The sequence below is a fragment of the Saccopteryx bilineata genome, chromosome 1 (assembly GCF_036850765.1).
Source record: "Saccopteryx bilineata isolate mSacBil1 chromosome 1, mSacBil1_pri_phased_curated, whole genome shotgun sequence".
Classification (NCBI taxonomy): Eukaryota; Metazoa; Chordata; class Mammalia; order Chiroptera; family Emballonuridae; genus Saccopteryx; species Saccopteryx bilineata.
Window position 1 is genome coordinate 261,446,691 of NC_089490.1, and position 11,879 is coordinate 261,458,569.

An 11,879-nucleotide genomic window follows, 5' to 3' on the forward strand; every position below is an offset into this window, starting at 1 on the left:
AATAACTAATACCTGTCCATTTTATAATGCACTAACTACTTGCAGATATATTCATCAGCAAAATAATGTTGCTTCCTGCATTTAAAAAATTTACACACGTCTGACCAGGCAGTGGTGTGGATAGAGCGTCGGACTGGGATGTGGAGGACCCAGGTTCGAGACCCTGAGGTCGCCAGCTTGAGCGCGGGCTCATCTGGTTTGAGCAAAGCTCACCAGCTTGGACGCAAGGTCTCTGGCTTGAGCAAGGGGTTACTTGGTCTGCTGAAGGCCCCCGGTCAAGGCACATATGAGAAAGCAATCAATGAACTAAGGTGTCAAAATGAAAAACTGATAATTGATGCTCCTCATCTCTCTCTGTTCCTATCTGTCTGTCCCTGTCTATCCCTCTCTCTGACTCTGTCTCTGTAAAAAAAAAAAAAAAAAAAAAATTATACAAATAGATCAAACTGTTTATATCAGTCTACAACTTGCTTCTTAATCTTAAATTTGTAATTTTGAGACTTATTCAGACTGTTATTCTAGTATCCATGTGGTAACTCTTATTTATTTCAACCGTCATATAAAATTTCATAGTATAGACCAGGGGTCTCAAACTCTCAGCCCGCGGGCCGCATGCAGCCTGCCAAACAATTTTGTGTGGTCCGTAGACTAATCCACGAAGTTCAAAATATTTTGGATAAAATTAAGTAAGCCTAGGGGCCTACTTGTATTTTTCATTTCTCTAGCATCCTAGCTAGATATTAGCTTAGTTAACAGCAGTTGTGATGCGAACTACAGTTTCTGGTCGTTTTGTGACACTGAGTAAACTGCATGTACGATTGTGCTTGTTGTACTGATTTTTTTTTGTTTTCAACTGCAGTGAGAAAAGTGTTGCATAACAGTTGCCTTTTGTAGACCTAGTGAGGCCCGCCGAACGGCTGTGATCTTGCTCTGCGGCCCACATGCTGAGTTGAGTTTGAGACCCCTGGTATAGACCCTGATCTTGTAGATGGTTAATTCTTTCGTGGACTGGCACAAAATTTCTGGTGGACTGGCACCAGTCTGTGGACCAGTGGTTGAAAAATACTGATATAGGCCCTGGCCAGTTGGCTTAGTGGTAGAGCGTCAACCTGGTGTGCAGGAGTCCCCAGTTTATTCCTGGCCAGGGCACACAGGAGAAGCACCCATCTGCTTCTCCAACCCTCCCCCTCTCCTTCCTCTCTGTCTCTCTCTTCCCCTCCTGCAGCTGAGGCTCCATTGGAGCAAAGTTGGCCCGGGCGCTGAGGATGGCTCTGTGGCCTCTGCCTCAGGCGCTAGAATGGCTCTGGTTGCAACAGAGCGACGCCCCAGATGGGCAGAGCATCACCCTATGGTGGGCGTGCCAGGAGGATCCCGGTTGGGTGCATGCGGGAGTCTGTCTGCCTGCCTCCCCATTTCCAACTTCAGAAAAATAAAAATAATAAAAGAAAAATACTGATATAGATATCCTATAATTTATTTATTTACCTGTTTGATAGACATCTATTTTCACTTAAAAATTATACCAAATAATACTGCAATAATAAAACATTTTGGGCATCTTTCCTTGTGCACCTGAGCAAGAATTTTCCTAAAGCATATATGTAGAGGTGAAATTTCTAGGGTGTAGCGGAGGAACGATTCCAACAGTACTATGTATTGTCAAATTGTTCTTCAAAGCAGGTATACCAAATAATACTCCTAATAAGAGTTGCCAACTTCTCCTTTCCCAAATTCTTGTTAAAGTCTGTACTATCAGACTTGGAAACTGCTCTCAATCTGATAGTTATGTCATGTTAGCCCACTGTAGTTTGAACGTACATTTGCATATTCATATATATATTTTTTGTCCATGCAGATTTTTTCTCATGGGAATTTTATGTTCCTATCTTTATCAATCAGAGTCCTGGCAGGAAACAGATGGCACACTGAAATTATTACAATTTAGAGGAATGATTTACCAAATTGAGATCAAGTTGGTTTTTTTTAATGGTTAAGAAACTTCTTTAGTAGATCTAGTTTGTTATAAAGGTTTTGTTGTTTATTTTCTGAGAGAGAGTGACAGTTAGTTCCAGAGCAAGGACCGTGATTTTAAAGGCCTCCTTCCTTTTCCTTCCCACTTTATTCCAGGAAGCAGGATTGTGCAAATGGTTCTGGGGCTTGTTTGATCTGACCTTCCCCTGAGGAAGGGTACTACCAGTTAAGCCTCCCAGAAAGATTCCCATAATCCTGTTATCTTCATATGCAAAATATGCTGTTTTTCTTGTGATGGGGACAATTTAACCACTCTATCTCATAGAGAGTATTTTTACTCATTTGAAATTATATATCTCTTTCTTCTATCTCCCTTCCTTCTTTCCTTGCCTCTTTGAAGTCAGTCAAACTTGGGTTCAAGTGCTAGCTCTTTCATTTTCACTACCTCTCCACGTTACAATCAAGCTCCTACAGCTTCCAGATTTATAAGGGAGCAATAATTCATACCGTGTCCATACATACAAATCCACATACATACGTATGCAGAGACAGACAAACAGACATATGATTAGCAGACAAATGTACATGGGGCATGTTGGGCAGATAAAATGTATTATGCTCACTTTGTAAAAGATAACGTTGCCCACATGGAGGCCGTCACCCAGGTGATATTAATGTGTGTTGAGAATCCTTGTAGCCTGGGGCTTGGTTTTGGGATTAAGCCTTTCCCACCCTTTTTGATGTGGGGTGGTACAATCCAATCATGCCTCAGAGAAGTGACTTTGTATTAGGGACTTCCCTACTTTGTATATTGGATTAGAGGTTGTGAAGCTACAATATAAAATGGGGGTGGAACGAGAGTTTGCTCTCTTGGTTCCTGGGATGATTAGCATGAGAAAGCAGAGAAAGGCCACGTGGAGGAGGCCAGGAGAAGCAGCCAAGATGGTGGAGTGCTGAGTGAGATGCCAGTTTGTGTAGAGTTTGTATTTGGGATAAGGAAGGAGATGGGGAACAGAGGTGAATAAGTCTGGTGAGCTAGAAACCTTTGATTCTAGGAAACTCGGATAAGTCAGTGGCTTTGTGAGCACTGAATGTGACTGGGTTTTGGAGCCCAGTGTGTATTTTTACTTGCCCGCCGGGTGCAAGCTAGAATTAAAGACTATGGCCCATCAGTTCTTGGCTCCGCTGTTTCTTTACCGACTGTCCGAATCCAATGCGAACCTGCATGGGCCAGGCTGCTGTGATAGTGGCCCTGGCTGTGGCTTCTGGCTTTACAGGGCACATGGCAGATGCTGAACAAATGGTAACTCTTTGTTGTTGCTATGATTAAGCAATAGACACCAAAAATACTAGATAAATACGAGATAAATAAGGCAGAGGACCTGCTTTAGAGAAGAATTTAGACTCTTCATAAACCAAGAACTACAATGATGCGTTCTAGTCACCATTACAAATGACTGCACAAGGTAAAACTGGGGCTGAAGGAAGGAAACTGGGAGGGAGTTTATTAAAAATCTTGAAGAGAAGAAGACTGTGAGCCTAATGCTACTGAACAGGTGTCTCCTGGGCAGACTAGGGGAGAGGGTCCTCTGAGCAGAGAGCATGGTATAGGCAAAACAATCAATGAAATAAGCTATCATTTGCGAGCAAGCACCTTGGAGTATAAGACACAAACCAGGAGAAGAACGGGTGGGAAAATGTAAGGTAAGGGAGTGGGGGAGGGCAGAGGCTTTTAAGTGCTATCACATGAAAAGTACATTTTGAATAAAGTCCTGTAGACATGATACATCATTGAAGGGTTCAGAGCAGAAGAGTAACATAATCTAAATTGCATTTTGGGAAAAATTGTACTGAAACCATTTGGCAGATTGGAGGTTTGTGTGTCGTTTAAGAGTGTGAGATCTGTTAGCTGACAAAATGGATTGGAATCCTTGGTGCCTCCACTTATTAGTTTTGACAACTTGGGCAGTTTATTTAACCTTTCTAAGTTGTAAAGCCAGTAGCCAGGGCCACCATCACAGCAGCCTGGCCCATGCAGGTTCGCATTGGATTCGGACAGTCAGTAAAGAAACAACGGAGCCAAAAACTGGTGGGCCATTTTCTTTAATCCTAGCTTGCACCCAGCAGGCAAGTAAAAATACACACTGGGCTCCAAAACCCACTCACATTCAGTGCTCACAAAGCTACTGACTTATCCGAGTTTCCTAGAATCAAAGGTTTCTAGCTCACCAGACTTATTCACCTCTGTTCCCCATCTCCTTCCTTCTCCCTGAACAAACTCTGCACAAACTGGCTTCTCACTCAACACTCCACCATCTTGGCTGCTTTCCCCTGGCCTCTTCCACGTGGCCTTTCTCTGCTCTCCTCTCTAATGCTAATCTCAGGAACCAAGAGAGCAAGCTCCTGTTCTGCCCCCATTTAATAGTGTGGATTCATAACCTTTAATCCAATATACAAAATAGGGAAGTCTCTAATACAAAGTCACTTATCTGGGGCATGATAGGATTATACCACCCCACATCAAAATGGGTGGGAAAGACTTAATCCTAAAACCAAGCTCCAGGCTACAAGGATCCTGCCTGCCCACAGCCCACAGAGACACACATTAATATCACCTGGGTGTTGCACTCGCCGGGTAAAACAAACCTTGGAGACGTTTGGAGAGTTTCAGACAAAGTTTTATGGCCAAGAGAAAAAGAAAAAAAAAAAAAAAAACCTGCGCAGGGGTGAGCTCAGGTGGCAGTCACCAGAGTCACACCGAGCGCCTACAGTCTAGGGTTTTTTATAGCCTCCACATGGGCAGCATCATCTTTAACAAAGTGAGCATAATACATTTTATCTGCCCAACATAAGTCTTAATACCCCTCTCTGTAAAATAGAGTTAACTATATGTTTATCTCACAGAGTTTTGGAGGAATAAATGAGATAATTCACACAAAGAACTGAGTGTAGTGCCTGGGATCTAGAAGCAAATTTAGTAGAACCCCAGGGAACTTCCCTAGTCTGTTAGCCTTTGAAACCATCTAACTCTTGTTCAGAAGAGAGTTTACCCTTTGGAATTGCCCCAGGCCTCTGGGACAGAGCTGCTGCTAATTAGTTTGTCTGTGTGGATGAATTAATTCTGGTAAAGAATGGGCACGGAAGATACGGAGTACAATCAAAACAAAGACAGAAATGACTAAAAAAAAGCTAAGGTCTTTTTGTGTGATGTAATACAATGAACATGAGATAAAAGATTTGAGAATATTTACAATGCAGATATGCAAAACAGACATAATGCTAAGTGGAAGAACATTAAGAGAATGAATAAGGTTAACCTGACCTCTCTCTCCGGGGAACCGGGGAACCGTTGCCTAATGAGTCATTATGGATGGTGAGTAATTTATTTTTTATGACTTGCATTCAAAGGAAATGTTCAATCCAAGGCTAAATATTTCATCTTGAATATACAAATTCAAGACTAGCCTATGGCATTTCTACTCTTACCCACCTGGACCTTGTTGCAACATGGGGATCTTTGAGAAAAGATGGAAGTGAAAGAAAGGAAATGGTGTCATTGGGAACACTCCTGTTCCTGGTATTCTCATTCCAACAGATAGAACATGGTTTAGAGTTGCTTAGACAATTTATAGGTTTTCTACTACAAACATAAGAGCTCAGTAAGCTTGGATGGCACTAGAAATCCTGTCTGAAGAATTAAGATTTAATTTAATAGACACATCAATTCTGATAGTTCTAGGAATGAAGAATGGGTACTTCTGAAAATATTAGTATAAATCTTTATTTCTGCACTTCACAGCTGGTCAACCTCCTGTCAGAATGGAGTGTCAGGGATGCTCTCAGCCACCTGCTGACCCCTGTGTGTCTGCCTGGTAACTGGAGCTTCTTTGACCATAGCTCTCAGACAGGACGTCTTACTAACTGGTTTGGGCTGCTATCACGGTGTGTTTCTTTGGTACTTCACTGAAGACTAATTTTGTTTTATTTTTTTTCCCCAAAATAAAGTCAAATAAATCTAGAAGAGGAAGTCAGAACATATGTATATGAGCATGGTTGCATAGAGGGACAAACTCTGAACAGGGTGCCCATAAACTTGGCAGCTCGTGCATAACTCGTGAATAACTGGGCAAGGTCTATGACCTTGGGCAAGTCCCTTTGCCTCTTTGGCTTCAGATTCTAAAGCCAAGAAAGGAGGTTGGGTCAGTAAATCATTAATTCTCCTTCCAGTTTAAAATGCTGTGACTTTCTATTATTTAACACTGCTTACAGACACTTAAAATCAAATAGAATTTATTTTCTGAGAAATGTAGTATTTATCAGCTTCATAAAAGGTATCAAAGAATGAGAAAACAAGGATAGCAACTCTACTGAAATATAATTTTACTTGTTAAGGGTGAATGGGATAATGTAAAGCAAATACAGCAAGTCCTCACTGAATGTTGGTGACAGGTTCTTGGAAACTGTGACTTGAAATGAAACCAATTTTATCATAGGCTAACTTGATGCAAACTAGAATTAAGTTCCTATGACATATTTCTGGTCACAAAAATATCACCGGACTTCTAAATAAAGACCCAAAACATTTGTAATATTAAACATTGAAATAAGTGTGAGCTATACATGCATTTCAGAAAGATTAATAAAAACAAATAAGATCATTATTTTCCAACCTGATTATTTCAATTCAAGGTCGCATGTGGCTATGCCTGTCTTGGCAGCTCAAGTTCATCATGGGAACCCATCCTGCCTGGCTGCCTGGGATGCCTTTTGATCACAGTGCACTCTCTCTCTCTCTCTCTCTCTCTCTCTCTCTCTCTCTCTCTCACACACACACACACACACACACACACGCACGCACGCACGCAATGTAGACATGCCAACTAACCTAACATTCACAGCTTAGGGATGCGGAGAAAACATGCAGACATGGGGAGAACATGACACTCCACACAGACAAAGGCTCCGGCCAGGAATCAAGTCTTTTCTCATCAATGTTATAATGAAATGACATTGAACAAAACGTTACTTGAGGACCTGTGTTATATGTTTACGGGGAAAATTACAGAGACAATGATTCTTATAGGTCAGGGATGAAGGGATGGGTTGGGGTGAGGGCAAACCTATGCCTGTAGGTTAAATCTGGCCTGCTGCCTGTTTGGTCACTGAAATTTTTTTTTTTTTTTTTTGAGAATTGTCTTTTTTTTTTTTTTTTTAAATATTTTATTTTTAACTTTATTCAGTTGTTTTTTTATAGAGAGACAGAGAGACAGAGAGAGAGAGAGAGAGAGAGAGAGAAGGGAGAGGAGCAGGAAGCATCAACTCTCATATGTGCCTTGGCCAGGTAAGTCCAGGGTTTTGAACCGGTGACCTCAGCGTTCCCAGGTCGACACTTTATCCACTGCGCCACCACAGGTCAGGCTTTTTTTTTTTTAATTTTTTTTTATTTATTCATTTTAGAGAGGAGAGGAAGAGACAGAGAGGGAGAGAGAGAGGAGAGACAGAGAGAGAGAAAGGGGAGGAGCTGGAAGCATCAACTCCCATATGTGCCTTGGCCAGGCAAGCCCAGGGTTTTGAACCGGCGACCTCAGCATTTCCAGGTCGACACTTTATCCACTGCGCCACCACAGGTCAGGCTGGTCACTGAAATTTTATTGGAACATAGCCAAGCTTATTCGTTTAGGTTTTGTCTGCAGTAGCAGAAGTGGCCAGTTGCCATAGAGACTTGAGTGGCCCATGAAGCCTAAAACATTTATTTTGGGGCCCTTTATAAAAAAGTTTGCCCTCCCCTGCTATAGGAAATCAAAGTAAATTCTATAATTAGTATTCATGAAGCTCTGTTCTCCATAAGTGTTGTGCTTAGGGAACAGTTTGTACTCTCTCTCTTACGTGAGAACTCAGCAAGTCCTGGGTCTTGACCCACCTTTTCATGGGTGTGGCCCCTGGGCCAGCAGTTCAGACTCCAGCTGGTTTCTCAGGGGCATTTGGAGTTCTGAATACCTCCGCCCAACCAACACCTCTTTTCTGGAATGATATGGTGGACTCTTAGATTAAAGAGGTTGAGAGCACAGCCTTGTGTATCTTGAAGTGACGGCCAGCTACATGCTACTCTGCCAGAGGGCCAGCCTTGGTGAAAAATATGTCCAAGGAGTGGCTGCTACCTTTGTCCAGGTCGTTATCACTTCCTGCCCTGATTCCCAGGGTGCTTTTCAAACTGATGTGTCTTTTCTACTCAATTAAACCTCTACTGTTCTAGAAGGACTTCTCTAAAACATATCCTGTATTAATCTATGACTTAAAACGCTCCAATGATTCCTAGCTATGGACAGAATAAAACCCACCCTTTGTATATGTGCAATCATGGCTCTCAGTATCGAGTTCTAACCCCCTTTTCCAGCTTTCATTTTATTTTCTGGGCGTCTTCATTCTTCATGTTCTCTCTGATTGATCCCAAATTCTGGTAGGGCAAGATCTGAGTGCAATTTTTGCTATTGTTCACTACCCCTCCCCTTATTTATTTTTTATAATGAAGGTGTTGTCTGTCTGACAGTGCAGAGTTCCCGTCTGTCCTACGGATTTCTATGTAGCTGGTGCTGATAATACTGGAAGTTGAGCGTGCTTTCAAACATATTTATGAAGTGAATAACTGAACAAATAAATAAATGCTGCTTTGTAATAAAATAATGTTTTTGTTTTTTAAGCTAAAAAAAGGTTGAAACAAATTTTTATTCAGTTTAGAGGCACTCCCATAAGCATAATAGAACACAGATTCTGAGAAACTTGGGTTCTCGTCCTAAATCTGCCACCATGTGACACTGGAGAAGCTTTAAATTTCTTCCCAGCTTTAAAGTCCTTATTTATTTTTGATTGTCTAAGTCTTCTTTTGATGCCCAGTGCCAATTAGCTACGCTATCAGGACACCTTGAATATTACAATTAATCAAATAGAAATCTGTCCTTCTTTGGATAGTTTTTATGGTCTATGTGAGCTCTTAGAAAGGGTTCAGGGGAGAGAAGGTGATTCTTAATTAATTAGACTTTTATGGTAATCACAGGGAAGAATATTAGAAAATATACTAGCTTGGAGGATATGAGTGAGAAAGAGAGCCCATTTAGCATAGTGAGTATGAAACAGCAGGATAATGCATCAGCCCATTCCCATAAACCGTCTTTCCCACATAAGCAGATGACCCACCGCACCCACATGTAAACTCAGAGTTCAAGTCCCTGGATGTATTTAAACATTTACATTTAAAAAAAAAAAGTATTCTAAATTCTCCTTCTTTCTCTCTCTCTCTTTCTCTGTCACCCCCATCCCTCAATCTTTCTCTTTCTATCTTATTTATTTTTTCCCCAGAATATTCTCTTAGCTCCTACATCTCTGGACCATTTAATGCATGTCCCATTTAATGAGGAGTCAAAGATTAATAAGGCAAATACATTCAAATGCCCCGAGACTAGGAAAAAGCCCTTTTTAGCTAGTGGGGAAGTTACTCAGGATTCTGTGCAACTCAGACTCCCAAGAGAAGAGAAAGGGACCCATTTAATCTGCCTTTCCCTGTCTGTGTTTATGCTTAAGGCCACAAGGGCACCTCCCTCATGAGACTGTGGGGAGGAGCCATTTTGCTTTCACAGCGTGTGAAATTTCTGGCAGATTTTATTTCAGAAAAGATCAAGGATCTGAAGAAGAAAGAGGCTCGATTGGCAGGCAGCCCTGTAATTTCATATTCCATATTGTCTTTGCACTTAGTATGCAGTGGGAAGACTCTTCACAGTTCTGCCAGAGCATTTCCTGTTAGAAGAAAGTAGCTGGATTCAGAGGATTCATTTCTCACCATCAACGGACACCAATCAATCAATAGGACTTTAAAAAAATATTAATCAGTAGACTAATTTTTAGAGCAGTTTAGTTTACAGGAAGATTAAGCAGAGAGTACAGAGTTCCGCACGTCCCCTCCCTCTTGCCCCCCCCCCATTTTCCCTATTATTAGCATCTTGCATTAGTGTGGTGTACTTTTTATAACTGATGAATAAATAGTGATACATTATATTTACTGAAGTCCATAATTTAGATTAGGGTTCACCCTTTGTGTTGTACAGTTCTATGGTTTGGACAAATGTACCATGAGGTATATCAACTATTATAGTATAGTATCACACAGCATAGCGTCACTGCCCTCTATATCCCCTGTGCTCCTCTGCTCACCCTGACTCTCTCCCCCACCCCCGAGTCCCCTGCAGCCACTGATCTTTCTACTATCTCTATAGATTTGCCTTTTCCAGAATGTTATATATATAGTTGAAAGTATACAGAATATAACCTTTTAAAACTGGCTTCTTTCACTTAGTTGTATGCACTGAAAGTGTTCATCTATAGGTCTTTTGTGGCTAGCTAGCTCACTGCTTTTTATGCCCAAATAATCCATTCATCCATTCACCTACTGAAGAACATCTTGTTTGCTTCCAAGTTTGGGCAATTATGAATAGAGCTGCTATTTACATTTGTGTGCTGGTTTTTGTGTGGACCTAAGTTTTCACTTATTTGAATAAATATCCGGGAGTACAATTGCTAGATCATATGGTAAGGTTATGTTTAACCTGCCAAGCTATTTTCCAAAGTGGTTGCACCATTTTACATACCCGTCAGCAATGAATAAGAGTTCCTGTTATTCAATACCCTCAACAGCACTTACTGTTGTCAGGGGTCTAAACTGAAGTCATTCTAGTAGGTATGCAGCAGTATCTCATTGTTGTCTTAATTTGTAATGCCTTAATGAAGTATGATACTGAGCATCTCTATATGTGCTTACTGGACATCTGCACATTTTTCTGGTGAGGTGTATGTTCAGGTCTCTCCCTCCGCCCCTCCCCAAGTCAAAAATATTTATTTATTCTTTTGCCAAACACGACCTCTGATTTCCATCTACAATAATTTTTTAAGAGAAGAAACAGTGTGTGAATAGAAGTACCAGCCCTGGCCTTGTGCTATGGATGTGACACGGTGGGACACACGGAGCCAGGCACCAGCTGGGCTGCCGCAGCCTGGACACAGCTAGCAGGCCCTCTCCGGGAAGGCCCGGCAGCACCGCATGCACTGCTGGAACCGGTTCCAAAGTCAGTCTCATTCCCGTGATAGGGATCTTCAATAAGAAGCTGTTTCTGTGAACCATAACTTCCAAGTTGTTCAGTTTTAGCTTTGCTGTTTTTAACTTGATTACTTTTTCTAGTCAAATCTTTCAGATTGCTTTCATCCATGCATAGTATATAATTAAATGTGACAAAGTCTTCTTTACTTTTATTTTATTTTTAATTATAATTAAATTGCTTATTTATTGATTTTAGAGACTGAAAGACAGAGAGAGACATCAATTTGTTGTTCCACTTATTCATACATTCATTGGTTCATCCTTGTAGGTGCCCTGACTGGGGATCAAACCTGCAAGCTTGGCAAAGTGTTCTTTAATAACCTGTCTTGCTTTGTAGGCTGTCAATGCCATGATTACATAGGCAGCTCACAGCTCTTGAAACTGGTGACCGGTCCACATTTAGTCAGGCTGCTGTCAATGACATGCTTATCTGAAACATTTGAATCAGTCACAACTTTTCTTTAAACAGCCTCTGCAATGGGTGATTGACAAATGTTACCAAAACACATGAACAGCACCAACCTAGGCATTTGCTTGGCCATCTTCCCCTGCAGACACTTGCCCATTTTTAAAAATGGACTGTTTTCTCACTGTTAACTTAAAAAAAGTTCTTTGTATATTTTGTATCTGTAGGTTTTAACGAGCTTCTTCTGCTGTGACAAGTCTTGGGGCCACAGAATGTACCAATTGTATCCTGCCCTCACTAGACTTACCATCTAGTTGAGAACCTGACTAAAATTAACACATGAAACTGAGAAGAGCATCG

The 11,879-nt window shown here is 41.3% G+C and overlaps 1 pseudogene; it reads right to left on the reverse strand.

The window, feature by feature from the left end:
* Positions 1 to 11,019: 11,019 nt before the first annotated feature.
* Positions 11,020 to 11,655, reverse strand: LOC136319501 (low molecular weight phosphotyrosine protein phosphatase pseudogene; annotated as a pseudogene).
* Between the last annotated feature and the right edge of the window lie 224 nt (positions 11,656 to 11,879).